This window comes from Periplaneta americana, chromosome 10, assembly GCF_040183065.1.
Source record: "Periplaneta americana isolate PAMFEO1 chromosome 10, P.americana_PAMFEO1_priV1, whole genome shotgun sequence".
In the NCBI taxonomy this organism is placed as follows: Eukaryota; Metazoa; Arthropoda; class Insecta; order Blattodea; family Blattidae; genus Periplaneta; species Periplaneta americana.
Genome location: NC_091126.1, coordinates 177,380,434 through 177,384,271, shown reverse-complemented (window position 1 = coordinate 177,384,271; position 3,838 = coordinate 177,380,434).

Below are 3,838 nucleotides of genomic sequence, written 5' to 3'. Positions count from 1 at the left end.
TCATGGGCAACAGCAGTGTAACTAACTATAACAACATGAATTCCGCTGCACAGCCACCAAAATTCCGCTAAATACAGCTATAGTTGTGGTACTGAACAAATATGATGGAATGAGAAATATGGGATCATAAAAAGGGGAATTCTTGGCTCTATGGAGAGCGTACGCGCTTCCCAGCCAAGTAGTTCGTGGTTCGATTCCCAATGTGAACAATGGTAGAAATTGTTCTTTCGTTCACGAAAGTATAGTTTTTAGTTACAGATGTTTTGGCTTTGTATGTGCTGCCCTGTGGCCTATGCCGTGTTCACCACATGGCAAGCGAGGTGCGCAATGTTAGCCTGCGTGTATGTATATATTGATGAAAAATCAAATTTCATAGCTTCGATTTCCCAATGATGTAAATCTTAATAGAAAATGTAATTATTATTTCTATAATCCTTCGCTTTACATGGTGAAGAAAAGTCCCAACTTTGAGTTTTAACTGGACACCTTTATGAAAAATTAACTAAAATTCGCGCAGGGAAAGAAGCAACTTTTGACAGCTCAGCAATATTTATTTTTGAACTCCCATCCGCTCCCAGAATATCTCACTCAATGGGAACTGGCCACATGAGTGGGCACAACATTGCCACATATATGTTTTCCCCAAATTTTCTTCCAAGTTCTCTGCTTGCCTGCCCTCCAGCTGACAGTCGAGGCGAGAGAAAGGGAAATGCTGTTAGTTGCAACATCGCGCTTTACTAGAGATGTCAGAAGTTGCATCGATCTACGCGACCATTATAAGTTAATAACCAACATTGTATTAAAAAAACTGAAAGGCATGTGTTTAAAAAGCAATGGTGGAACACTGCTAAATCTGTACACAGATAAAAATTTTTATAGTACACCTAAATAGAATTCTTTAGTTGGCAGAGAAAACTATTGTTCTTACCTCTCACTCATTCAGTGGCTGACCGGACGTCTGCGGGGGAAAGGGGAATAGTGGCAAGAGACACACACCCTCCATGAAGCTATTTGTAAGGGTAGTGGATAAAGCAACAGCATGTAGAGCTGAAAACTTGGGTTCGAGTCCCGGTGCAGGAGAAAATTTTTCTCTGTTCTATCCATCCTACATAATAAACAGTTCACCCGAAATTGAGATGTAGATGTTTGATGCACAACGAAGGTGTCACATTTCTCTGCAGTGGTGAAGTAGTGGAAGATTTGCAAACTTGGAATGTAAGGCACTGATTCCCATATAGCTTCAATTTCAGCGGTATTAATATATTTCACTTTAATGCCAGGACAAATTTCTTTTGCACAGTTGTAGAATTCCTCTCGAGTAGCAATACTGACTTCTCTACTTTTCACTACAAGCCACACCGTATGTTCTACTTTTCCACCAACATCATCTATTGCACCCTTTCCCTGTTAGAAAGCAAAAAAGTTCCATTCTGCCTTTACAGAATAGTCACAAATTTTCTTTTCAGTTTGCTCAATGTATTTCTTGGGAGTAGATTTTCTTGTGAAAAAGAAATTCTTTGCTTCAGAGATCTTATGTGAAATCATTTTTTTTTTACTACTACCAATTTTTGTGAGAGCCATTTGGTATTTTTTTTTTTTTACTTTGTTCAAAGCCATCCCCACTTTTGTGGACATCTATAAGTAGTTTTTTCTGGTGTCTTTCATGCTGTGTTTGCTGTACTTTTCTTATTTTTTTTTGTTTTTGCTTGTTTTTGTTTGGCCCACTTCTTTCTAACTTTCGGTTTCATATTTTTTTTGTGGCACTTAACTTTCTCACATTTTCTCGTCTTTAAGCATCTATCTGTCGCTACTTTGCCAAATTTTCTAGATATTTTGGTTGGTTATCCTTCAACCTTTTTCGAAACTCAGTTACTCTTTTGCTTGAATTCATCCGATATAAAAGTAATAATAATGTTACTTCATCTCATAGCAAATTAGAGATCCAATGACAGCATTATGGGACATGCCAAATATATTATCTATGACACTTTTCCACCATGTAATGAAACTTATTCGAATAACTGTTTTACATGGCCTGGGTTAAGGTTGGTGTGAAGTATGAAAGTATAAAATTTGAACTTTCTTAGTTTAAAAATATGTCTGCAAAGAAACTTTTTCACATTTTTGTTATGGACTGGACATTGTAATGTTTTCCAGATTTCAGGTAATTTTTGCATACTTAACTTTACCTCTAAAATGTGATTTCATGGAGTAAACTTCTGCATAAGAATTTATTGGATTTACTTATGAGGAGGGAAACAGCTGGTATGACAGTGAAAAATTGGAGACAAAATCAGATCTATTACCAACACAAAAAAGTTCACCAATTACTGTAGTATGGGCTTCATGTAACTATTAAAGGGGAAATATTAATTTCATCATTAACTATGGACTCTTAGCTTGATTAGATATACAGTGACATCAAAAACTTTTTCCTTACATTTTTATTGTACCTTGTTTTTTAATATGCCATGCAGGTTTTGCTTAATCTTAAGTTTTAGTTGCCATGGTAATATTTTACACTGCATAGGTACAATTAGGACATAGGTAGTTAAAAATGCAAGGAAAAAGTTTTTGATGTCACTTTATCACAAGTAATCCTTTCAAATGTATTGAAAATTTCTCCATGAGGCTAGGTTTTACTGGAATGACTCTTCTTTCATTTCACCTTCAGTGATCAATATAGCCAGTTTCTGTTTAGCTGTTTGGAGGATGAATTTTATGTTTTCTCCTGGATGTGAGCTTTGTAATCTGTGAATGCAGTACTTTGGTCTTTGACGTATCTTTAAAACCGAAGTACAGTGCAAAACAGTAGCTATTACCATTGGTGATTATATAGTAGGTGCCATTCCTTGAAGGATGTAGCAACTAATTATTATTAATCTCTTTTCCGACTCCTAACCAGAAAATACGGACATTTCGTCACTTATTTCCTTGTATGATAAGGACACGGACATGGGTCCTAAAATACAAACTGTCCATACAAAATACACATGTATGGTAACCCTAGATACTGCCCTCGCATATTCACATCAGTTCATTCCAAATGAACCTGTACATAAAACAAGGGACAGTTGTAATTTGGCCTTAAGTTAGAAGCAGCTTTTTGCATTTGTGGTCAACGTAAGCACTATTTGTGGATGCTGGTATTCACTGGCTGGTTTGTGGACACTTTTTTTCCATTAGTAACATTAGTTTGCCCCTATTAGATAATCCCTGACACGTCATAAAAATCGTTAGCTGTAGGAAAGATATTTGTGTTGTAATTTATGTATCAGACTATTATGGATGATGTTTAATCATATTTCAGTTTAGGAAGTAAAGTCTCAAGATTGCTGTAAATAACATGTTCGTTCCAAAGCCAATAAAAACATAATTCAATCACATGACTTGAATTTACTGGATGATTACCATTTCAGCTGTGAAAATGGGTAAAATTCTTTACAAGAGCAGATATCATACACAATATCTAAAAGTAATTCTCCAGAAACGCACAGATATCTATTGCTGTACTGACTTATGTAAGATGCATACAGTGATAAACAGTGGTTTTAGTTCGTCGCCACAAATACTTTCAACATGTAACTAGTTTGATACCTACTTGTATGTTCTAATGCAAGGGTCGGCAATCTTTTCATACCCATGGGCCATATAGTCAAAGCTTCAATACCTTGTGGGCTGCGCAGGTCTCCATCTCAATTGTTAAAATTCAATAATTTTAATAGTATGTTAATAATACTATTAAAAATTAGCTTGGAATGTCCAGATATAGGAATTTGGTATTTTATTGAACAAATTCGGTTGAAAAGCTTTTGTCATTCAGTCTGCTTTCAAATAA